Genomic DNA, 27,672 nt, shown 5'->3' on the forward strand with positions numbered 1-27,672 from the left:
AAGTTCAATGTGATTGAAGGTGACATGAGATATAACGCCCTATTCGGGAGACCATGGATCCACAACATGAGAGCAGTGCCTTCGACTCTTCACCAGGTCCTGAAATTCCCAACACCAGAGGGAATCAAAACGGTTTACGGGGAGCAACCACTGCAAAAGAAATGTTTGCCATTGATGAAGTAATTCCGATATCTACACCCTCCTTGATAAAGGGGTCAAATTTGAAGGAAAAACGAGAGACCAAATAGCAATCACAAATGTTGGCCTCGATACAACCGGAGAAGCAGAGGACTGACGAAGATGATGCTTATGGGGTCCCTCGATCCTTTATAGTCCCCGATGATTCTGATGCTACCAAATCAACGGTCGAAAAGCTAGATCAAATCATACTAGTCGAACATCTGCCCAAACGAAAAGTATACCTGGGCACTCGGTTAAATCCCGGTCTCAGGGAAAAGCTTATTCAATTTCCTATAGCTAACATGGATTATTTCGCTTGGTCCCATCTTGACATGACAGGGATCCCTCCGGAAATCACCACACATAAACTAAGCTTGGACCCGAAGTTCCATCCGGTGAAGCAAAAAAGGAGATCCCAGTCTAAAGTTAAACATGTTTTCATCAAAAATGAGGTAACCAAGCTTCTTAAAATAGGGTCCATTCGTGAGGTGAAATACCCCGAATGGTTAGCAAACGTGGTAGTAGTCCCGAAAAAAGGAAACAAACTCAGAATATGTATAGATTACAAGGATCTAAATAAAGCATGCCCCAAGGATTCTTTTCCTTTGCCTAATATCGATCGCATGATCAATGCCATGACCGGCCACGAGATCCTCAGTTTTCTCGATGCCTATTCCGGATACAACCAAATACAAATGAACCCAGATGATCAGGAAAAGACTTCGTTCATCACTAAATATGGTACCTACTGCTACAATGTAAAGCCATTTGGATTAAAAAATGATGGTGCCACTTATCAATGCCTAGTAAATCGGATGTTCGAAGAACAAATAGGGAAATCTATGGAAGTTTACATTGATGACATGCTAGTTAAGTTCCTTCAAGCAGAGGACCATTTAAAACACTTGCAAGAAACTCTCAGTATATTGAAGAAATACAACATGAAGCTGAACCTAGAAAAATGCGCATTCGGGGTCGGGTCAGGCAAATTTCTCGGGTTCATGGTATCTAACCGAGGAATCGAGATTAATCCCAACAAGATCAAAGCTATCGATGGCATCACGGTGGTAGACAGCGTAAAGGCTGTGCAGAGGTTAACTGGGCTCATGGCCGCCTTGGGGCGATTCATCTCGAGGTCCTCCGATAAATGCCATCGATTTTTCTCGTTGCTAAAAAAGAAAAATAATTTCACATGGACCTCGGAATGCCAGCAAGCCTTGGAAGCACTTAAACGGTACTTATCGAGCCCGCCGCTGCTTCACACGCCAAGGGCAAACGAACATCTTTACTTATATTTGGAAGTGTCGGAGGTAGCGGTAAGTGGAGCCGTAGTCTAAGAAGAATGAGGTATGCAATTTCCCATTTATTATGTCTGTCGGACCTTAGGTGAGGCCGAAACTAGATATCCCCATCTAGAAAAATTGGCGCTCGCTTTAATAAGAGCCTCTAGGAAACTAAAACCATACATTCAATGTCACCCCATATGTGTTGTGACAACTTATCCCCTTCGAAATATTTTGCATAAACCCGAGCTTTCGGGACAGTTGGCCAAATGTGTCACGACCCAAAATCTATTAAAGGTCATGATGGCGCCGGACACCGCTGTCAGGCAAGCCAAAACTAAATACTTAATTTAGTTCTCATTTTTTAATATTTTAGAAATCATATTTGTCTTCAATTAAACAGTAAAAGATGGAATCTACAGTGTAAATAATAATATTTTATAACAATTTCAATACAGGACAACCCAAATCACCCCAAAACCTGGTGTCACAAGTGCATGAGCCTCAACTAGAAATGCAAAATAAAATACAACATCTGTCCGAAATGCAAATTCGGGCAGGAGAAAATATAAATATTCTGAAGGAGACTCTGCTAGCTGCGGACTCGTAACGTGGAATGCATCTTACCTAAATCCCCGCAATAACCGCGCCTATGCGCCCACAAGGCCACTAGACAAAAATGTGCAGTAAGTGTAGTATGAGTACATAAATCAACGCGTACGCAGTAAGTATCCCGCTTAACCTCGAAGAAGTAGTGACGAGAGGTCGACTTCGATACTTACTATGGGCTATAAATAAATATCAATGATATAATTAGGCATGGATTACGTAGAACGGCTGTAAGCTAAATATCATGAAATAAGTAAACAATTCTTTTGTTCATAAGAAATTTCCAAATTTTATTTTCGTCATTTAACATTTTTGTATCTCGGGCCAATGAAAGCAATATCAATTATTATAAATTCCAAAAATATATCATGCGCAAATCATGTCGAGGTCGTACGGCCCGATCCAACATAATATTTAAATTGTGCACTGCCGAGGGTTGAACGGCGCGAACCATAGATGCATCTATTTAACCTGACGAGGCGTTCGGCACGCTCCACAAAAGAGAACATACAATTTAAAACAACCAAATTCAAGATTTATTAAGGCAACTATTCAAGAAATACAAATTCTCATTTACGGTAAAGAATAATGGAGCTTAACCTTTTAAAATTCCTTTACCAAGAAGGATGCAAGCATCGCAATTATAACATGATCTGGGTCCTAGACTACCCGGACATAAACATATTAGTAGCTACGCACAGACTCTCATCACATCGTGCATATGTAGGCACCCACAAATAGAAGCACACATTGAATTATTTCACCTATGGGGGTTAATACCCTCTTACAAGGTTAGAAAGGAGACTTACCTCGCTTCGAAGTTCCATAGCCAGCTCCCAAGCCTTTCAAACAACTTAAATCGATGCCAAACGCTCCAAAACTAGTCACTAAATGAGTAATTCCATAAATATATAATCTAATACTCATTATAATCCTATTTACAATAATTTCTAACTCCGTTCGAAAAGTCGATAAAAATCACCCTCAGGCCCACGTGCCCGGATTTCGAAAATTTTCGAAGACAAACTTTGCCCATAACCCCACAAACTCAAATATATAATTTATTTCTAATTTCATGCCTAAATTCGTGATCAAAATCCAAAAATACCAATTTCTAGGTTTTTCTTCCTAATCCCTTATTTCTACCAAATTTTCATGTCTAAATCCTTATATAATCCAAGTATTTAACTTGAAATGGGTGGGAATCACTTACCTTGACATAGATGACGAAAATCTCCCTTCCAAGAGCTCCAAAAATCGCCCAACCAAATGAAAAATGGGTGAAAAGAAAAATCGCCCAGCCCGACCTTCGCACCTGCGGTCGAATAGCCACTTCTGCGGCTCCGCACCTACGGAAATTCCATCGCAGGTGCAGCTCCAGCTCGGCCCAACAATCCACGCATTTGTGCCCCATGTAGCGCATCTGCTCGTCCGCTTCTGCGGCTCTTTATGCGCAGGTGCGGTCCCGCTTCTGCGGAACTTGACCGCATTTGCAGTCTCAACCTTCACCAGCCAAAACTGCTGCTGCGACCCTCTTGGCCGCTTCTGCGGCTCCGCACCTGCGGCCAACACCTCGCAGGTGCGGTTACACCAGATACCAGCTGCCTTAGCATTTCTTCCAAATCCAAACTCGATCCGTTAACCATCCGGAATCCACCCGAGGCTCTCGGGACCTCAACCAAATATACCAACACGTCCCAAAAAATATTACGAACTTAGTCGAGCCTTTAAATCACATCAAACAACGCTAAAAAACCGAATTACCCTCCAATTCAAACTTAATGAACTTAGAAACTTCAAACTTCTACAATCGATGCTGAAACCTATCAAATCACATCTGATTGACATCAAATTTCTCACACAAGTCACATTCGACATTACGGACCTATTCCAACTTCCGGAATCGGAATCCGACCCCGATATCAAAAGGTCCACTCCCGGTCAAACTTCTTAAAATTATCCAAATTTCCAACTTTCACCCAAATGACCCCAAAATGACCTATGGACCTCCAAATCCACTTCCGGACGCGCTTCTAAGACCAAAATCATCACGCGGAGCTATTCCCAAACTCGGAATCCAAAAAGGACATCAATAAAATTGAAATGCACTTAAACTCAAATTTAGGAAATTTTTCCAAAATGCCAACTTCCATAATAGACGCTGAAACGCTCCGGGTCATCCAAAACCTGCTCCGGGCATACGCCGAAGTCCAAAATCATCATACAAGCCTGTTGGAACCTTCAAATCCCGATTCCGAGATCGTTTACTCAAAAATCAAACTTTAGTCAATTCCTCTAACTTAAGGCTTCCGAAATTAGAATTCTCTTTCCAAACCAACTCTGAACTTCTCGAAATTCAATTCTGACCACGCGTACAAGTCATAATACCCGAAGTGAAGCTAAACATGGCCTCAAACCGCCTAATGATGCGCTAGAACTCAAAACGACCGGTCAGGTCGTTACATTCTCTCCCACTTAAACATACGTTCGTCCTCTAATGTGCTAAGAACGTGTCTGAAATCACCGTTTTAACACCTCGTGCACCTACCCGTGCTTCCGCTACTCAGTTGAGCACATTAGCTTGAGCCAATTTGAAGATCTTCCACTTTATTTAGTCAAATAAGCCTTAGAGCCAAATTCCAACATCTGAAATCCTCTACGAGGTTTGTTTCCATCATACGAACACCGTATCCATTACTACACGACGCACTAATACATGATTGCATACATTTACTGAATTCATACCATGCACTGTGTAACTCACACGACCATAATAACATCCTATGACAATGAAAGTCGAAATCCCACGAATCTGATGCCCACATGCACCTCACGAAGCATATAAGTCACGTTTCAACTCTCGCAATACTGCCACAACAGAAAGGATGTGTAGAAATTCATAACCAACTTACGAGTCGACAATTCATTGAGTCCCTCCTCCTGACAAGGACCATTACCACATTATGAACCAAATAACGATAATTGCTTTTTAATATGCCTCATATAATCCAATCGCACTGATCCCAGGTCCAATAATCTTGTCTCACCCAGTATAAGTTGTTCCGGCAATAAGCCACCACAAACACTACCAAAGGTCTCATATGATGCCACCATGTGCCAATAACCCACAAACTTGCATGTGATACATAAGGAAAAATGAACTCGGGAAGGAACTGCTCAACCCACGTGACTAATTAAACAACCAAAAAGATGTTATGAACCTTCCTCAGAAAATGAGAAGCAAAACACACAAGAATAGGTATAGGGAACTGTACTCAACCTCACACTATTGTGGCGTGCAACCCGATACACACATGACACCATTGCGGCGTGCAACTCAATCCAACCATGATACCCGTTGTGGCGTGCAACCCGATCCAAACAACATCTTCGTGGCGGCATGCCATTCGATCCGCACATAGTAATAAATGGGGAAATACCCATCACGCCAAAAATGTTTATACCTTACGAAATGCCCGTATATCAACCATAAGCACGCCAAGTGCATAATACAAATCTTGAGGAGACGAGTAGCGTCGTACTATATAAAACTCAAGCACAACTAAGGTGCGATATATGATCTGCATCTCGAGAGCCATCCCGCTCACATAACACCACCGCTACGCGGGACCTCAACACATTGTACAAATAATCAAGCCGTCTCACAACCCACACGGCACAATAGAGTATTATATGAAGTAGCTGACGACGAAATTAACATCTAACACCCGAATACTCCTCCATAAGGAATGCTATGCTGAATGAACACACCCAGGCTGGTGTAGAGTACACATCCACATTTGGACCCATCAACGGACCCCAAACCGATTCTGATCATACCATGCTTGGGAAAATACCCTCTCAAGGATCCACAATGACCTTTTTCCCATGATACACAAGAACAGCTGTCGAATCTGGAACAAATTTCCACAATTTACAATCAACCGAATAGAGCGCCTTTCAGGCCTAAACTCTCACATCAGCGATAGTACCAAAATCTCCATACTTGGTTTAAATATTTAATCAATCAAGTGACTACATGTTACACTTATACAATATTCCCGTGGGATACGATCCCACGACCTTCCACACCAGGTAACAAGTTTGCACATCCATACCACCGACCACACTAATGTTGTAAAGCGAATCAAGAAGCCGCAAATCAGTACACAAGGCCTCTTACACAGGACACCGATCTCAGGTGACGCTAAAGACATTACCAGTTGATTCTAGCCATCTGAATTCTTCCCTGATCATCCGAGCTCGTGACATTCTTGTCATCACCGAACCGCAACCTTGATCCTCAACTCTCAATTCCCCATGTCGCTCACTACACCTAACATGCCAATACGTGAGAGTACCAGAATTTCATAATAACCCTTGATCCACTAATAGGATAACACTTCATCATTTAGAAACCTTTTACTTAGCTCATTTCAGAAGAACCAATGCAACATACAACTAAATTCCCAAACCGCAGAAAATACAACCTCATGTCATGATTTAAACTGCCATAACTCTTCTAGAGATGCCTTTACACAACAAAGCCATATGAATCGAATACCTCCCAAATCAACCAAGTTGTGGTGGTGCTCAAGCCCAAGTGAACAACCACAAACTACATGTATAACTTCACGCTGGAGAAACTGGCCACTGCCATAACCGTGCTTATTCAACCATTACCAACCGAGCCACTTCTTCTAATCTACTCGGGACTTGCCCCATAAATAATAATAGCTCCATGCAAAACCCCATGGACCCAAATCCGCACTCATTCTGAGTGGCCTTATTTCACGAGACCACGGTGTCTCCAAAACCCACAAACCATCTCCTACCCTCCTTATGCGCATCTTCAACTGGTACACCCATTCTGAAAATCCCTCTATGAATCCAAATTTATTTTCTCCCATTCCTCCAATGCCACACCGCAGACCGAAGATAATGTAGAACACTCCAAGCCACTTTTTATAATCCACTGCAAAAGCTCAATACTTAACCATACTACTGGCTCGAAATCCTTAGTCACCGCACTTTGAACCCACTAGAACCATTGCTGAGAGTCACCCACTCTGACTTGTTCCCAATTATGATCAAACTCCAAGGCCTTGCTAGCACATGAACACTCTCTCAAAGAAGCAACCGGCTGAATTCCTTTCCTTGTACATTACATCTACATGAAGCATAAACTCCGAGCCTTCCCAAAGCCTGAACATGAATCGATAAGGCCAATTATAGCACACATTCCTCGAATCCTTGGCTCAAATCACCATTGATGTTCTCTTTCCTTAGTCGTAACAACCCACCAATATGCCGATAACTAGAAACCTCACAAGTAGACAACCATGCAATCCAATCGCAGGCGGTAGGGCTCTCCCACTTATGCTTGAAGCTACCATTACATGACCCTGGAACCCATCAAGATTCCTTCTTCCTTACTGACATGACCTTGAGCAATCGACCCGCCAAATTCTTCGAAATCTTCCTGTCAAACATTTCATGAACATTCTGAATCACTAGCCACATTCACATATTCGACCTCTTACTGGATAGCCAGTAGAATTCTTCGTAAAAGCTTCGTCGACACAACGCAACCGCCAGCCTGCTCAGAGGAGATAACTCAAATGTGGAAAGTCCATGCCGACACCTTCCAACAATGCTACACTGAGTACCATTACTATGAAATCCTTAAACCATCCTAAGCCCGTGCTCATTCACCAGCTATACAAGCCTGTTCACTTCCCATTGACATCAACTAGACGTGCGACGATACATTCCAATCCAAAATCATGTTGTATCCTTTTTCATATCAAGAAACTCCTTCCTGTCGCACCCAATCATTCTTAATATAGCAGCAAATATTCCAAATCAAGCACGTAGATCTAGTCACTGTCCACCATGAATCCCAAATCACTCTAACTTCCCCCAAGACGTGCTGCTATCCTACCACAGAACCTGTATGCTGCTGTACCACTCTCCCACTTAGGTCAAACCCTCTCTTTCAAGAAATAACCCAACTTCTATTTCTCACACTTGGCCTTCTAGAAATTTAACCACCGCAAGACACCTCCCACATGTCCTTCCTCATCCTTCGCTGCCCAGTTGTTGCCTTAACTCAATATCTATCTCTGTAGCACTTGAACCAATAGATCGCCACCAACTTTAAACCTCCCCGAAGATCATCTTCCTTGAGCCCTCAACACCTGGACCACTGATTAAGTACTAAGCCACCACACACTGTGATCTCTAACAACTGCTTCCCCGACACTATTTCAAACTACAATGCCCCGAAGGCAAATTGATGAAGATCATAACATCGGTGAACATAACACATTTAATCTAGGGTGACGACACCACATCACAGATGAAAATTCCACCATGCTTGAAATACCAAGTCTCGTTACTCCGTCAACCCAAACTTGAACATTCATAGTCCGATTATCTTTCCTTCGCCGGAAATAAAATACTGGATCTCTGAATCATGCACTGAGTAAACCTCCTTCCAAGTCATTCACTGCTTCGATGCATAGACAAGCATCCTACTATTACACAAAAACGGGGCGATAGCAATGCACGAATCGTCATAATAATCGATGACAAACCACAAAACCTTAGGTAATACTGATACAGAGCTGCAATGACAGAACAGCCTTCCGCAAGGCGACAATAATAGCCCAATCAAATACGCAGGGAGAAACATCCCGCACCACATCTGTAGTACCATTAAAAGTCCTCAATCCCCAATTAATAACAAGCGCTTCACGTCGCATAAGACTGAATAAGAAGGGAATGAGGGCATAAGCCTCAAAGGAATCGAATCGCACGATGAGGAATCAAGAAGGGAAGTTCTCCTAACAGTCCTGTAGCCTCTTAAAGATAAGTACAGACGTCTCCGTACCGATACTCTACTAGACTCGCTCATGACTCGTCAGACCTAAGTGAACCTAGTGCTCTAATACCATGTTATCACTACCTAAAATCCATTAAAGGTCGTGATAGCGCCGGACACCGCTGTCAGTCAAGCCAAAAATAAATACTTAATTTGGTTCTCATTTTTTAATATTTTAGAAATCATATTTTTCTTCAATTAAACAGTAAAAGATGGAATCTACAGTGTAAATAATAATATGTTTTAACAATTTCAATACAGGACAACCCAAATCACCCCAAAACTGGATGTCACATGTGCATGAGTCTCAACTAGAAATACAAAATAAAATATAATATTTGTCCGGAATGTAAATTCCGGCAGGAGAAAATATAAATATTTTGAAGGAGACTCTGCTGGCTGTGGACTCGTAACATGGAATGCAGCTTACCTAATTCCCCGCAATAACCGCGCCTCTGCGCCCATAAGGCCATTAGAATTATATGCACCTGCACAAAAATTTGCAGCAACTGTAGTATGAGTACGTAAATCAATACGTACGCAATAAGTATCCCGCCGAACCTCAAAGAAGTAGTGACGAGGGGTCGACTTCGACACTTACTATGGGATATAAATAAAATATCAATGATATAATTAGGCATGGATTACGTAGAACGGTTGTAAGCACAATATCATGAAATAAGTAAACAATTCTTTTGTTCATAAGAAATTTTCAAATTTTATTTTCGTCATTTAACAGTTTTGTATCTCTGGCCAATGAAAGCAATATCAATTATTATAAATTCCAAAACTATATCATGTGCAAATCATGTCAAGGTCGTACGGTCCGATCCAACATAATATTTAAACTATGCAATGCCGAGGGTCGAACGACGCGAACCATAAATGCATCTATTTAACCTGCTGAGGCGTTCGGCCCGCTCCACAAAAGAGAAAATACAATTTAAAACAACCAAGTTCAAGATTTATTATGGCAACTATTCAAGAAATACAAATTCTCATTTGCGGTCAAGAAGATGGAGTTTAACCTTTAAAAATTTCTTTGCCAAGTTTCGATATGATTTAAGCAGTTTAAATTAACAAGTAGGATGCAAGCATCACAATTATAACATGATCTAGGTCCTAGACTACCCGGACACAAGCATATTAGTAGCTACGCACGGACTCTCGTCACCTCGTACGTACGTAGCCCCCCACAAATAGAAGCACATATTGAATTATTTCACCTATGGGGGTTAATTCCCTCTTACAATGTTAGAAAGGAGACTTACCTCGCTCCAGAGTTCCATAGCCGGCTCCCAAGCCTTTCAAACAACTAAAATCGATGCCCGATGCTCCAAAACTAGTCAATAAATGAGAAATTCCATAAATATATACTCTAATACTCAATATAATCCTATTTACAATAATTTTCAACTCCGTTCGAAAAGTCGATAAAAATCACCCTCGGGCCCACGTGCCCGGATTCCGAAAATATTTGAAGACAAACTTTACCCATAACCCCACGAACTCAAATATATAATTTATTTCCAATTCCATGCCCATATTCGTTGTCAAAATCAAAAAATACCAATTTCTAGGTTGTTCTTCCAAATCCCAAATTTCTACCAAATTTTCATGTCTAAATCCTTATATAATCCAAATATTTAACTTGCAATAAGTGGGAATCACTTACCTTGACATAGATGCCGAAAATCTCCCTTCCAAGAGCTCCAAAAATCGCCCAACCAAATGAAAAATGGGTGAAATAAACCCAAACCCCACTTTAAAAAAACATTCCACCCAGCCCGACCTTCGCACCTGCAGTTGAATAGCCACTTATGCGGCTCGGCACCTGCGAAAATTCCATCATAGGTGCGGCTCCAGCTCAGCCCAATAATCCACGCATCTGCGCCCCATATAGCGCATCTGCGCCTCACGCAGGTGCGGTCCCGCTTATGCGGAACATGACCGCATATGCGGTCCCAGCCTTCCCTAGCCAGAACCGCTTCTGCGAACATCTTGGCCGCTTCTGCGGCTCCGCACTTGGGGCCAAAACCTCGCAGGTGCAGTTACACCAGATACCAGCTTCCTTAGCATTTCTTCCAAGTCCAAACTCTATCCTTTAACCATCCTGAAACGACCCGAGGCCATCGGGACCTTAATCAAATATACCAACACATCCCAAAACATATTAAAAAATTAGTCGAGCCTTTAAATCACATCAAACAACGCTAAAAACACGAATTACCCTCCAATTCAAACTTAATGAACTTAGAAACTTCAAACTTCTACAATCGATGCCAAAACCTATCAAATCATGTACGATAGACCTCAGATTTTGCACACAAGTCACATTCGACATTACGAACCTATTCCAACTTCCGGAATCGGAATCTGACCCCGATATTAAAATGTCTACTCCCGGTTAATCTTCTTAAAATTATCGAAATCTCCAACTTTCGCCCAAATGACCCCAAAATGATGGACCTCCAAATCCACTTCTGGACGCGCTTCTAAGACCGAAATCATCATGCGGAGCTATTCCCAGACTCGAAATCCCAAACGGACATCAATAACATTGAAATGCACTTAAACACAAATTTAGGAAATTCTTTCAAAATGCCAACTTCCATAATAGGCACCGAAACGCTCCCGGGTCATCCAAAACCCGCTCCGGGCATACGCCCAAGTCCAAAATCATCATACAAACTTGTTGGAACCTTCAAATCCCAATTCCAAGGTCGTTTACACAAAAATCAAGCTTTAGTCAATTCCTCCAACTTAAGGCTTCTGAAATTAGAATTGTCTTTCTAAATCAACTCCGAACTTCTCAAAATTTAATTCCGACAACGCGTACAAGTCATAATACCCAAAGTGAAGCTACTCATGGCCTCAAATCACCGAATGACGCACTAGAAATGGGCCATAGAAATCAACGGGTATGATATCGAATATTTACCCCGAACATCAATTAAGTCTTAAATTTTGGCAGACTTCGTAGATGACTTCACGCCAGCCCTAGTACCCGAGGTCGAAGAGAACTATTGATAAATTCGGGTACTTCCTCAGGAATCTGGATCCTCTTCATGGATAGTGCTTCGAACGAGAAGGGGTCCGGGCTTGGCATCGTACTAAAACCACCCACCGACAACGTGGTTAGACAGTCTATTAAAACTGTAAAATTGGCTAACAATGAGGTCATGATTGCAGGTCTCAAACTAGCCAAAGGCTTGGGAACAGAGGTGATCGAAGCCAAATGCGACTCCTTCCTCGTAGTGAATCAGTTTAACGGAACCTTCGAAGTTAGGGAAGACCGAATGCAAAGATACCAAGATAAGTTACAAGTAACTTTGCACCGGTTTAAGGAGCGGACTCTGCAACACATACCTCGAGATCAGAATAATGAGGCCGATGCCCTCGCAAACTTAGGATCGTCGATCGAAAACAACGAGCTCGATTCGGGGGTCGTCGTGCAACTCATGAGATCAGTAGTCGGAGAAGGCCACGCTGAGATAAATTCCACAAGCTTGACCTGGGATTGGGGAAATAAGTTCATAGGATATTTGAAAACCAGAAAGGTTCCATCAGATCCGAAAGGATCGAGGGCCCTGCGCACAAAAGCAACATGATTCACCTTGTCCGAAGATGGAACCTTGTTCAGAAGAATGTTCGATGGTCCATTAGCAATATGTCTAGAACCAAGAGACACCGAGTATGTTCTGAGGGAAGTTCACGAGGGCACTTGCGGGAATCACTCCGGTGCCGAATCATTGATTCTAAAGGTAATCAGAGCCGGCTATTACTAGGATCGACATGGAAAAAGATGCAAACGAGTTTATTCGAAAATGTGACAAATGTCAAAGGCATGTACCAATGATTCACCAACCCGGGGAACCGCTCCATTCGGTCTTATCACCATGGCCATTTATGAAAAGGAAGTCATCGATATCATTTGGGATCACATCATATGTCGATTCGGGTTGCCTTCTGAAATTGTGTGTGATAACGAAAAATAGTTTATCGGCAGCAAAGTAACATAATTTCTCGAAGATCACAAGATTAAAAGAATCATATCAACACCTTATCATCCCAGAGGGAACGGTCAAGCCGAATCAACCAACAAAACCATCATCCAAAAATTTAAGAAGAGGCTAACCGACACCAAATTAAAGTGGAAGGAAATTCTACCCGAAATTCTCTGGGCATACCGCACAATCTCGAAGTCCAGTGTCGGGGCTACCCCATTTTCATTAGTTTATGGCGCCGAAGCTCTAATACCGGTTGAAGTCGGAGAGTCGAGTATCCGGTATCGATACACAACTAAGGAATCAAATGACGAGGCCATGAACACAAGCCTAGAACTATTGGATGAAAGGCGCGAAACAACCCTCATCCAACTAGCCGCCCAAAAGCAACGGATCGAGAGATACTACAATTGAAGAGCCAACCTTCGGTATTTCAATTTCAGGGATTTAGTACTGAGAAAAGTCACCCTCAACACCGAAATTCCAATGAAGGGAAATTAAGTCCGAATTAGGAAGGACCACACCAAATTCTCGAGGTCACTGGGAAAGGGTCCTACAAGCTCGGCACGATGAATGGGGAGCAACTGCCTAGCAATTGGAACATATCTCACCTAAAGCGGTACTACTACTGAGGTATGCCTTTTTTTCCTTTTCCTTTTTCTTTTTTCATATTAACGCTTGCAGGTGGTCGACAAGAAACGAGGATGGATTTTTTAGCTAACGGCACGAAGCCTTTAGGTCTGAAAGCACGTGTTGCACTCTTTTTCCCTCAGACCAATTTTTTCCCAAATGGGTTTTCTCGGCAAGGTTTTTAATGAGGCAACGACGAATCGTGCTAACTTAGAATCAAGCCCAATTAAGAATCGGCATCGGAGATCCATTCGACATTATTCGAGGTTCCTTTGCAATCAACCTCGAATAATGGGGGGCTACCCCCGGATATGCGTTATCTTCGAATATCAACTCTAGAAAGGAAACTACTTCATAAAGAGAGGATCTCAATAGATAGGATTTATTGTAAGGGTCAAACGGTCAAATCGAACCGTGCCCATATAGATTACTCGAACCCTGTTTCAATCGAGAATAATGAGAAATATGTTCCTTACAAACATATTATACTTAAAAACTTTTTTGTCTTCTCTCTTTACTAAAAATTTCGTACTTCCACAACCCCAAGGGCCGCACTTAACAGGAACACGAGCAATCACGTCATCGGGCCTCGGGATCAAAAGACCCAATAGGCAACGCCTCGATTTCTAAAAGTTATGGCCCCACCACTCAGCAACCATTATCTCGAACACACCCAGATAAAACGAGAAAATAAACCCAATGGGTAACTCTCAAACTAAGAGGCTATGGACAATTAAAAATGGCTCAGAGACGTCTGAAAACCGTAACAAAAGTAGTCCTTCGAAAAATAAAAAATACTTTCACAACCGGTTCTAAGGGCTATCCTCGGCAAAATCTCAAACTTTGGTAACATCGAACCACAATAACGCCTTAATCCAAAAAGGAAATAAAGGCAAGGTTTGTTCGAACCCTCGAACACAACCTTATTGTTTCATGCTAAGGCATTTCTAACCTTTGTAAGCACAAATAAGGCAAAGGAAAAATACGATAGCTAAAAGGGAAATAAAAGCCTTATATTTATACACAATCGGTTTTTACAAAGACCAAATCGGCCTAAATTTACAACAGCCAAAAAATGGCCTCGGGAAAAATACAAAAGGAAAAACAAAAAGTCCTAAGAGGCTTGGTTTTACGGAGGTTGCACTCCCATCCTCGGGATCTTCTCCATCTTCGAATTCACTCAAACTCTCGGAGTCTTCCTCAGAGAAGGCCAGCTTCCGGGCCCTAACTTCCTTTGCTCTAGCCTTTTGATCTCAGACATGATATCGAAGCCCTGAGCCCTGAGCCCCCTCGAGGGTTTCCCCTCGATCCTGCCACTTCATATGTTCAATCATGCCCTTGTCCTGGTTGACTTCGACATCAACCCTAAACTGGGCAACTTTAGCATTAGGTCTTTTGTTAGCCACGATTACCTCATACCTGGCTACGGCAGCCTCGGATCTTGCCACCTCGAGTTCGTCGGTCAAGCTTGCCTTATCAGAAATGGCCAAATCCAACCGGTACTGAAGCTCCTTGATCTTTTCAACCTGCACTGAGGCCTTCTCTTTTGCAGTCTGAAGCTGGGCCTCGGCCGACTCCAATTGAGCTTGGACGATCTCTTTTTTTGAGGCCAGAATGTCCATGTTCTTTTTGAATTCTTTTGCCTCTGCCTCTATTGCATTCACCTGCATTTGGAGACGTCCGATTTGTTCGAGCCTCTGTCGGTCCTGCAGAATAGGATCATTAGTAGTTATCTCCACTTCATCTTCACTATCATGAAGTACTCGAAATACCTGCTCAGTTATCTTGGTATGCTCATCTCAAGCCATTCCCAAATCTGCCTGAAGCTTCTCACTAAGAAACTTGTAGGTATCACTTTTCTCGGTGAGGTTCTGAACCGCAACATCATGCTCCTCCCGGATTCGGAGGAAAACCTCATGATGCAACACCGAAGCCTGCAAACCAGGAAGAAGATGTTAGAATTATCTACAATTCTAAATATAAAAGAAACAATAGAGGCACCCTCGAAATTACCCGGTTCAGAGCATGTTGGGCCTCGTTGAAAAGGCATGCGGCTCCTACCATATTCATCACAGCTTGATCCTTGTCAGTCACCAAGGATCTCAGATAACTAGCAATCCCTATGTGCGGAAAGAAAAATTGGGCATCCTCCAAGACAGAAAGCACTATCTTCCGCCTACGATCGGGATTAATGCTCGGGGCCGAGAATAGGTCCACCAGTTTTGGGCTCGATAAAGACCCAACAGCGCCCGACCATGATACTTTCCTCAGTACCAGTAATCCACTAAACCCGGTAATATCCTCCGAGGCGGCAGACTCGAGCCCATCCAAAAAACCACGGATATCGGTTGTCCCCTGAATACCCTCATAAGATCGACTTTCCAACATGTTGGCCTCACGGATCATAGCATTCGAAATCTGAGGGGATCCGAAAATATCGACCATCCTGAGCTCGTCCCCCAAGACATCTACCGCTACTCGAGAAGCCTCACCCCTGATCTCTCCTTCGATTATCTTAGCTCAGTACGGAGTGGCCTCAACTTCTTCTGGTTCGGGAATTATTGCTAGAGTTCCCTCACCAACCTCCGCCAATTCGGAGGATTTTTGTATCAAAATGTTAGCCCGTACACAGGCTTCTTCCTCTTCTCCTTATTCGGGCTCGTCCCTCAATCGGCGGATCAAGTCTGAAGGCATAATACCAGAGACCCCCTGGGCTTGCGAGACTTCCTCGTCAGTTTTTTCTTTTCCGATACCGGTGAACTCAGAGCCTCTTTCTCTTCTTCTCTTTGGCCTGCTTCGGAGCAGGGATTTCTTCATCACCAGATGGGGGCCTCATGGCAACTTCCTTCCCAAGGCCTGCAAAGAAAAAAAAGGGAATACGCTAGAGAAGAAGATCAAATGATAACCGTTCTAAGAAAGAAACTTACCATGATTGCGGGCCTCTCATCGACCTTTTGAAAATTTAAACCAAGCGCGCTCAGAGTATGGTCTCTGTAACACCAGACCTTCAACCTATTGCTTAAGTTCCGGAATCAGTTCCGGCATCTAGGACACATCTGTAACAACATAGAAAAATAGTGGATAAAGAAAATGAAAAGTAAAGCCACAAAATTGAACATTCAAATGGGAATACTACTTATGATTCACATTCCATTTCTCAGGGAACGGCATGCCTTCGGTAGAGATCAGGTCCCAAGTCTTGATTCGAAAAAAGCGGTCCATCGAACCTCGCTCGCGAGTGTCATCTATGATCGAGAATGGGGCTTTGGTGGCTCGGTGAGCAAGCTTGATTGGCCCCCCTCGGTAGAGCCGGGGACTGTAAATACACATAAGGTGATCGAGGGTAAATGGACACCCCTCGATTTTGCTCGTGAAGAATCAGAGGATAATCACTATTCTCCAAAAAAAGGTGGATTTGGCTAAGGGTCACGTCGTATCTCTTGCAGAAGTCGACGATGATAGGGTCTAAGGGACCTAATGTGAAAGAGTAAGTGTAAACACTTAAGAACCCCTCCACGTGGGTAGTAATTGATTCTTCAGGCGCTGGGACTACCACATGCTTTTCTCCCCGGTTGCATTCCTTTTTCACTTTGTCGAGGATTTCTAGGTGATTAAACATATGTACCTCGAGATAAGCTCACATCAGCCTAGTACTGAGGAGGGTTTTTTGACTTTAAAGTCGATAACAGTAGAGCACCCTACCGGAACGAATTCCTCAGGGTGGGGCTCCGCCGTATCCTCACCGCCGACAGGTCGCGATGAAGAAGCGGTTTCTTTTTGCGGCACTATTTTAGAGGTTTTCACCATTGGTGAGCAAGAAAAGAAAGAATTATGATGATATGCGATTTAATGGGAGTTCTAGAAATTTGGGTCTAAAAATTATGAAGCAAAGAGATTCTTCTGAGGAAGATCCAAGAATAGAGAAGAAACTTTGAATGTAAAGATTGAATGAAGAAAAGATTGGGCTCTTATAGGTGGCTGGCAATAGTTCGGAATCGATAATGGCCGACCAACAACTGACAGGAAATTAATGCCTTGGTAACTAGACCGACGGGACATTTCGTCGCATACATCATAATCGGGCTCGTCGCTGACATCATTACCCATCAGGTCGGAGTTCGTAAGTTCATATTGTTTCTCGTCATCTTCTTTCTGAGAAACGAGGGGACTATCTGTATACGGTCATAACCGAGGTTGCCCTTAATATGATTAATCGAGACTGGAACATGATAGATCAAGGTTCAACTTCGTATAATATCGAGCTATAATACGAAGTTAGGTTGCCGAGCTCGTGACCTAGAGACCGACCAAGATCAATATCGGTCAAGATTGAGACCGAGAAAAATAGAGACAGATCGAGATTGGTCAAGATTGAGACCGAGCAGAATAAAGACCGGAAAAGATCGGCCAAGATTGAGATCGAGCAGAATAGAGATCGGTCAAGATTGAGACCAAGAAAAATATAGACCGATCAAGTGCATGATCGGTCAAAATTGAAACCGAACCAGAAAATAATAAAGCCGGTATATCCGTAATTTGGGCGAGAAGCTCGGCGGAAATCCCGGCGCATATAATGGAAAGACCAATTAATTAATCTATCATGGAATTCCTTCTGTATTAAGAATTATAAACAAAGTAGGACTTTCCCACTATATAAATGGGTTTTTTGATCATTTGTAGGACATTCGGAAAGCAATAAAAAATAACACATTACCTTCTTTGAAAGCTTGATAATCTTGTTACTCTGTTCTTACATCAGCCGAATCCTTACTTGTTTGGAAGGAGACCGAATTCAAGGGAAAAAGCTAATTGATTTATTTGCTTTGCATTTATCTCTTTTGTAGATAATTATAGTACTGATATATATTTATACATTTTTCTGATTTATATTAAGTTATATCACGTATCCTTAGAGCCACGTATAAATTCAATTGTTATCCATTTTTTTGGGTAAACAATAATAAAGCCAAAATATCGCAAAACAAAATTGGTTCAGTTACAATGAGGATGATATGGTATGTTGCTACTACAGATAATAAGTATAATAAAATCACCCGGAGCGCTAATTGGGGCTAAGATTTTAGCTGTTTTAAGAGCTCAACAACTGCAGAACCATCTGCATACCTCCTAAACAAAAAAAAAACCCTCTATCAGTTAATATTCTCTCAATCTTGTCAGTGTCACTGTGGGGCCCATATTGAAGAAAAACAAAAAAGAAATGAAGAAAAATGGGATAGGAGATGCCTAACTTTGTTGACAACTTTGTTGAAGAAAAAATGGGATAGGTGTCTAACTTTGTTGAAGAAAATGGGAGGTGCCTAACTTTGTTGAAATATTATAGGACTAAATCAACAACAAGTCATCTTCTTTGTAGTAGTTGGATGGCATCTCTTACTATAAATAGAGGCCTCCATTCTTCCTTTCAATTACACCAAAATAAGAGAGAAGCAATAGAAGTTAGACAGAGTAATCCACAGATTGTAGTCTATGAGATAAATAGGGAGTGTGAGTAATATTATAGTGAGGTGTTTTAAATATAGATTGTTATTTCTTTCAAAATTGTAGTAGTCTCTTGACACTAATAAGTTGTAATATTATAGTGGTTATATTACTCCGCTCGAGTATTGTATTTTATCCATTAAAAGAGTTGGTGTCGTTGTTACTCTCTTGTGTTATTATTATTTTTCGTGGATATTATTCCTGGGCAGGATTATTATTTTTTCCAACAACGTGGTATCAGAGCCATGGAGAATAATGGTTCGTTATCTTTTCAGTACCCCCGTCTCACAAAAGATAATTATGAGAAATGGTGTCTACGTATGAAAGCCATTCTTAGCTCCCAGGATGTGTGGAAAATCGTAGATAGAGGGTATGCAAAACCCGATAATGAGGAAGCTCTGCCTCAAGATGAAAAAGAAGTCTTTGCAAAGAAAAGAAAGAAGGATCAACAATCCCTCACGCTCATCCACCAATGTTTGGATGATACCATGTTTGAGAAGGTGGCAAATGCTACCACCTCAAAAGAAGCTTGGGAGATTTTACAAAATTCTCTTCAAGGAGTTGACAAAGTGAGGAAGGTAAAACTTCAAACTCTAAGGGCTGATTTTGAAGTCTTAAAATTGAAAGAATCCGAATGCATTTCGGATTATTGTTCAAAAGTGAAGGCTGTTGTGAATCAATTAAGAAGATACAGGGAGGACAAAGAAGATGTCCGCGTGGTAGAAAAGTTACTTCATACTTTAACACCTAAATTTGATTTTGTGGTGTGTGCTATTGAGGAGTCTAAAGATTTAGACTCTATGATGGTGGAGCAATTGGAAGGTTATTTACATGCCCATGAAGAAAAGATCAAAAGGAGACAAGAAGTGTCATTGGAGCAACTTCTTAAAACTCTGGCATCCTTCAAGGATTATGGAGGTGAAAAAAGCTATCGAGGGAATGGACGGGGACGAGGCCGTGGGGTCATGAAAGAGGAAGAAGTAACAGTAACAACCTCAACAATCAAGTTAAAATCCACCAAACATTCAGAGGTCATGGTCGTGGACATAGAGGAGGAAGAGGACGTGGCTACTACCAAGAAAATAATGGACAAAGGTACGACAAATCAAAAATTGAGTGTTATAATTGTCATAAATTTGGCATTACTCTTGGGAATATCGTAGCAATGTTGAAGAAAAAGCTAACCTTGTTGACGACAATAAAGAAGAAGTTGAGTCAACATTGTTGATAGCACTCAAGGAAGAAGACAGGGATGATTGCAGCTCGTTGTATTTGGACAATGGAACAACCAATCATATGTGTGGATGCAAAGAGAAGTTTGTGGAGATCAATAAAATGGTGAGAGGTAATGTGTCCTTTGGAGATACCTCAAAGATTCAAATCGAAGGGATAGATATGATTCTGATCTCCTGTAAAAATGGTGACCAGAAGTTAATTCAAGATGTTTATTATGTCCCAAAATTAAAAAGTAATATTTTGAGTTTGGGCCAACTTCTTGAAAAGGAATATGACATCCACATGAAAAATATGCATCTTTGTCTTAGAGATTCAAGTGGAATTCTAATTGTTAAAGTGAATATGGCTAAGAATATATTATTCTCTCTGAATCTTAAGACAATTGATGCAAAGTGTTTGAAGGCTAATGTGCAAGATGAATCATGGTGCTGACACATGCGATTTGGGCACTTGAATTTTGAAGCGCTCAAATAAATGCGAGAAAAGAACATGGCGTATGGGATACCATCAATAAGCCATCACAATCAATTATGTGAAGCTAGTCTTCTTGGAAAACATGCAAAGAGGAGTTTTCCAAAGGAGGCCATGTCAATATCAACCAAACCGCTCCAGCTTGTTCACACTGATGTGTGTAGACCAATCAATCTACATTCCTTTGGTAAAAGTAAATACGTTCTGCTTTTCATTGATGACTTTAGTAGAAAGACTTGGGTTTATTTCTTGAACCAAAAATTTGAAGCTTTTGCTGTTTTTAAAAATTTTAAAGTACTTGTGGAAAAAGAAAGTGGCTATGAAATAAAAGCTTTAAGGTCCGATAGAGGAGGCGAATTCACTTTAAAAGAATTTAATAACTTCCGTCAATCTCATGGAATTCGTCGCCCTCTAACGGTACCTTATTCACCCCCAACAAAATAGAGTTGCAGAGAGAAAGAATAGAACAATTCTTAATATGGCTAGATGTATGTTGAAAGCTAAAAGTATGCCCAAGGAATTTTGGGACGAAGCTATTTCTTGTGCAGTTTATTTGAACAACAGGTCTCCAATAAGGAATGTTAGAGATCAAACCCCTAAAGAAGCATGGAGTGGAAGAAATCCAAGTATTAATCACTTGAGAATATTTGGGAGCATAGCCTATGCTCATGTGCCACAACAAGGGAGAGCGAAGCTTGACGAACGAAGTGTCAAGCATGTGTTTGTTGGCTATGATACGAGTTCAAAAGACTACAAGTTATACAACCCAAGCAGCGGTAAGGTGGTGGTAAGTCGCGATGTTGAATTTGATAAAGAATTGGCATGGAACTGGGAAGCTCAGGAAGAAACTTCATATGATTTTCTTCCATACTTTGGTGATGAAAAAGAACCAGAGACAGTGAAACCTGTGCAGGATACAATTCCACCTCCTTCTCCAACCAATGTTGTATCTCCCTCTTCTTAAGAAAGTTCAAATGAACAGCCGCAAAGGACAAAGAGTATTCAATAACTCTTTGAGGACACAGAAGAAGTTACTAATTTTGATTTTTATATTGTCTCTTTGCTGACAGTGAACCAGTGAACTTTGATGAAGTTGTTACAGACAAAAGTGGAGACAAGCCATGGAGGAGGAGATCAAGTCAATAGAGAAGAACAATATCTGAGAGTTAACAACTCTTCCCAAGGGTCATCGAGCAATTGGAGTTAAATGAGTATACAAGACAAAGAAGAATACTGATGGAGATGTGGAGAAATACAAAGCATGACTTGCAGCTAAGGGATACAAGCAAAGGCAAGGCATTGACTATGAAGAAGTCTATGAACATGTTGCCCGCATGGAGACGATTCGTTTGCTCATCTCTTTGGTGACGCAAATGAAGTGGAAGATTCATCAACTAGATGTGAAGTCAGCTTTTTTGAATGGCTATCTTGAAGAAGAAGTTTATGTTGAACAACCATTGGGCTTTGTGGTCAAAAACCATGAAGATAAAGTGTTGCGGTTGAAGAAAGATTTATATGGATTAAAGCAAGTCCCACGAGCATGGAATAGTTGCATCGACAAGTATTTTCAAGACAATGGGTTTACTCATTATCTCCATGAATATGCTATTTACCTTAAAGTTCATACTAATGGAGATATTTTACTTGTTTGTCTTTATGTTGATGATCTTATTTTCACGAGTAATAACCCAGGTTTGTTTGCAGCTTTTAAGAAAGATATTTCTCGTAAGTTCGAGATGATAGACGTAGGGCTCATGTCATACTACTTGGGCCTTGAAGTGAAGCAGATGGAGGATGGAATTTTTATCTCTCAAGATAGCTATACAAAAGAGATATTGAAGAAGTTCAACATGTTCGATTGTAACCCCATGAACACCGATGAAGAGTAGGAAAAAATTGTCCAAGTTTGATGAAGGAGAAAAAGTAGATCCCACATTTTTCAAAAGTCTTGTGGGAAGTTTGAGGTGCTTGATTTGTACGAGGCCAGATATACTCTTTGCAGTTGGAGTAGTAAGCCGCTTCATGGAAGCTTCTACCTCCACTCACTTGAAGGTCACTAGAAGAATTCTTCGTTACCTGAAAGGTACGATCGACTTTGGGTTATTTTCTTCTTCTTCTAATGATTTCAACTTTATGGGATTTTGTGATAGTGATTATGCGGGAGATATTGATGATAGAAAAAGCACAACTGGCTTTGTGTTTTCTTGGGTGATTCTATTATTTCTTGGAGTTCAAAGAAACAGTCCATAGTTACTCTCTCGACTTGTGAAGCCGAATATATAGCAACAACATGAGGTACCTGTCATGCTATTTGGCTAAGAAGATTATTGAAGGAGCTCAATTTGCCACAAATTGAAACTACAGAGATTTGTATTGATAACAAATCTGCACGGGCACTCGCCAAGAATCTGGTGTATCATAATCGAAGCAAGCGTATATATACAATTTCACTTCATCAGAGAGTGCATTGCCAAGAAGGAAGTCAAGTTCAAATATGTGAAGTCTCATGATCAGGCTGCAGATATCTTTACAAAGCCTCTTAAATTTGAGAATTTTCAGAGATTGAGATCAAGTCTTGGAATGAAAAAGAAAAAAATCAAAATTAAGGGAGAGATTTGTGGGGCTCATATCGAAGAAAAACAAAAAAGAAATGAAGAAAAATGGGATGGGAGGTGCCTAACTTTGTGGACAACTTTGTTGAAGAAAAATAGGATAGCTGTCTAACTTTGTTGATAACTTTGTTGAAGAAAATGAGAGGTGCTTAACTTTGTTGAAAATTTATAGGACTAAATCAACAACAAGACATCTTCTTTGTAGTAGTTGGATGGCATCTCTTACTATAAATAGAGGCCTCCGTTCTTCATTTCAATTACACCAAAATAAGAGAGAAGCAATAGAAGTTAGAAAGAGTAATCCACAGATTGTAGTCTGTGAGATAAATAGTGAGTGTGAGTAATATTGTAGTGAGGTGTTTTAAATAAAGAGTGTTATTTATTTCAAAATTGTAGTAGTCTCTTGACACTACTAAGTTGTAATATTATAGTGGTTATATTGCTCCGTTCGGGTATTGTATTTTACCCATTAAAAGGGTTGTTGTCGTTGTTACTCTCTTCTGTTATTATTATTTACCGTGGATATTATTTCTGTACGGGATTATTATTTTTCCCGACAGCACGGCAAGCTAGCAACTCATCCCTTAAATGTGAAACCCTTTCTCTCAGATCCTATTTGACCAATGAATCGGCGTGACTCCACCTGTCTGCAAACAAAGCAAATACCTGAAGCTCGTGCAGTCGTGTAACATTATGAATGTTTTCTACAATTTTCAGAAAATCTCTAGAGAATTACTTCCGTCTGGAAAGCATCCGAGATTCTCCATACCCTCTTCATCATTGACAGCAAGGTAAAGTGGTATCCTAATTTACATATAAATACAACAGTGTCAGCCAACTTGATGTTTTCAAATGGTTAAATCAGTTCATTCAGCAGCTTAGATAACAACCTCCATAACATTAAAATCAAAATCCAAATTCCAAAATTTCAAAAGCAATTTTCTATCCAACATTTTCAAAACTCACAAAAAAAAAAAATATCCTCTATCCAAGCAAAACTATTTGAAAGCCCAAAAATCTAGAAAATAAATGAAACCGAAGATCATATGACATATAGAGTATTGAATGCTATCGTCTTTTATGGTCCACAGAGAATACTAACAAATCTCACATGACATCATATACAATTAAGATTCGCCATACCCATTTATCAATGCGACGTTTTCAAGGGTTTATCGAGTGCAAATGTTTTGTTTAGCAAAAAGAATTCCAAAATAACTAACTCAATAAAATATTTCAAGAATTTTTCTGCATTTATTTTATATCCAGACAAAACAACAAATTAAACCCCACAAACAAACCCCAAACAGCAGGTAATGATTTTTTTTTTTTACAAGCAACAGATACAAGAGAATCCGAGGATAGGAGGGGGAAAGAGGGTTAAGCGTACAAGTGGATTTCGTAGGAGTTCCATCAGTCAGTTCGGTTAGGTTTTAGAAAATTTGATTTGGTATTTCCAGTTTTCGGTTTCTACAAAACTCAAACTGAAATCAAACCAAATTAAATTTGGGCATCTCGAAACCAAATGCCTTGCACCGCAGCTAATCCCAACAATATGAATGCTAAAAATTTGAAGGAATTTTCTCAACCAACTTATCTTTAAAAAAATGTTCTCAACCAACTTATCCTTAAAAAGAAAAAAGGAATGTTCTTTTTATAGGTAACGTAAGAGTGTTTTGATGTAAAAACAGCATTAGGAAATACTGGACAGTGTATGTAAAGAACTTAGAAAGTTACTGATGGAATCCGGCTCTTAATACATTTGTTGTAGTCCCGTTGCACCAAAAACTTAGCAAAGAAAAACATTTAGTAAAGCACGGGAAAATATTAGGCAAAATGGTTTCCTCGCCACTTAAACTTGCACCCAATTATCAATCCGGTAAACAAACTTATAATTTTCCCATTTGAATACCTTAACTTGACGTAATAAATATTTCACGATCCCAAATTCCCTCTGAAGGATGTCGTGATGGCACCTAATCTCTACGACAAGGTAAGCCTAACAAATAGCAACCCCTGAACAAATATGTAAATACAAGATACTGAAAGCGACTAAATAATGCATAAAACCCGTCTGTGAGTAGAATCTCAGCAATTCACACACTAAAACCGGTGGAACTGAGTCATAAGCTCTATAGAATGCTACTAGAGTGCTACTATATCACTATCCGAAAATGATATACAACAGTAATAAAAATAAGGGAAGGTGACTCCGAGGCCTGTGGACGCCGAGCAGGAATACCTTGAAGTCTCCGGTAAAAGCATCTAACAAGACTCTCTATCTATCGGCACGAGCAGACGTACCTGGATCTGCATAAAAAAAGTGTAGAAGAATAGTATCAGTACATCACAACGGTACCCAGTAAGTATCAGCCTAACCTTAGTAGAGTAGTGACAAGGCCAGGTCAAGATACCTACTAGAATATGAAATAGACAGTATAAAGTGAAATACAGATATAAAATGGGAAGTAAGAAAGCAACTGATACGGAACAAGATGATAGCATGATCTAAAATCGGGAAAATCAACAGTAGAAATAGCGTGAAAGAAACAACTAAAGTTATACAAAGATCATGTACGGACTACAACTACTAGAATGATAACGAATGGAGCAACAAGAAATATTTCTTCCACGACACTTTGCAATATGAAATAATAATAGCAAGAAACACAATGAGGTACCGCCTCGTGTATAATGAAATCAAACTGAGGTACCGCCTCGTATAATCAAGAATAACAACTGAGGTACCTCCTCGTATTCACATTTCTCAATTTCTATCATAATCCTTCCTTATACCTCCGCGTGAGCCTCTTAGATTTAAAAATAGGTTTTGAAAATAGTCTTCCTGAAATAGCTACACGCACTTTAGCCCACCTTATGACGCCGCTTGGCTTCACGTAGTTCCCTTACAAGCAACACGCACATAAGTCCCACCTTATACCGCCGCATGCACATCAACCCAAGCCTTATACTGCCGCATGCGCATCAACATCATATCACAATAACAACATCACACCCCAAGTTCCCACATATCACAGCATGTCAACAATAATAATAGCAATGTTTCCACAACAATAGCCCATGGCTCCAACACAACGTATACGAGAATATCAACAACAATAATGGAAGAAAAATGCTCAATAGGATAGATGTTTCAACAATAACCAACGTCATCTCAACGTATTAACAACTTTCACAACCTCAACATCAAATAACTCAACAATGGAAAAAACAACGTGTAACCGTAATATTAGATAAGACTAACTCACAATAAAGGAAACAATCTTCAATAATGAGTATCAAATATAGAAATCAACAAATAAAAGGGCAACATGAATAATTAATTCAATAATGATAATTAACAATGAATAGATAATATGTGACAATAAAGGGGCAATATGTTCAACTAAAGCATGTGAGAAATTTAGCAAGTAAGATGTAGGACAATTACTAAACAATTCAACTAAAGTATTTAAGGATAGTCTAACACAATTAAGGATGGTTTAGCTATGAGAATCAAGAACATAATATGGCATTTCAATTAAAGCATGGAAATAGTCTAAGTAGCCTAAATCGGTTTGCGTACATGGATTTCACTTAGCACAATTGAATCAAACAATACCAATCCTAAGGGGTAGCTCCCCCACACGAAGTTAGGCAAGACACTTACCTCAATTAGGCCAATTCAATACTCAAAAATAACCTTTTCTTTACAATCCACCTCCACGAGGCTCAAATCTAACCAAATCGACTCAATAACATCAAATAATGCTAGGAAATTCAATTGCAGTAGATAAAGTTAAGATTTCTACACTTTTTTCAAAAAGTCAACAAAAGTCAACCCGAGCCTCGTAGGGTCAAAACCCATGTCCAATGGTAGATTCTGTCTACCCATGACCCCACGAGTTCATGTCACGACCCAAAATCCAATTAGTCGTGATGGAACCTAACCCAACCTGCTAGGTAAGCCAATTTAACAATAATCCAATTTCAAATCAGAATTACTGAGAAAACAATGATGAAATAATTGAACTTTTATACAACAACCCAAGGACTAGTAGTACCAATCATAAGCTCCTAAGGTTTAGAGTTCTAGAAAAAAAAACTGAACTGAAATAATTACCACATATGTTTGGATTGTACATGAATAGTATTCAAAACTAAAGCTACCAAGGACAAGTGATAGCCATAACTGGAACGCGGGTTCATCTTCAATGCCAGCTCCCACCATAAACAACAACAACACTCCAAGATATGCA

At 40.5% G+C, this 27,672-nt stretch overlaps 1 pseudogene; it reads right to left on the minus strand.

Annotated features, from left to right (window-relative positions):
• LOC142177138 (pentatricopeptide repeat-containing protein At2g48000-like) overlaps nt 1-27,672 on the minus strand; it is a 64,728-nt pseudogene that overhangs the window by 12,273 nt on the left and 24,783 nt on the right.

The sequence above is a fragment of the Nicotiana tabacum genome, chromosome 23 (genome assembly GCF_000715075.1).
Source record: "Nicotiana tabacum cultivar K326 chromosome 23, ASM71507v2, whole genome shotgun sequence".
Lineage (NCBI taxonomy): Eukaryota > Viridiplantae > Streptophyta > Magnoliopsida > Solanales > Solanaceae > Nicotiana > Nicotiana tabacum.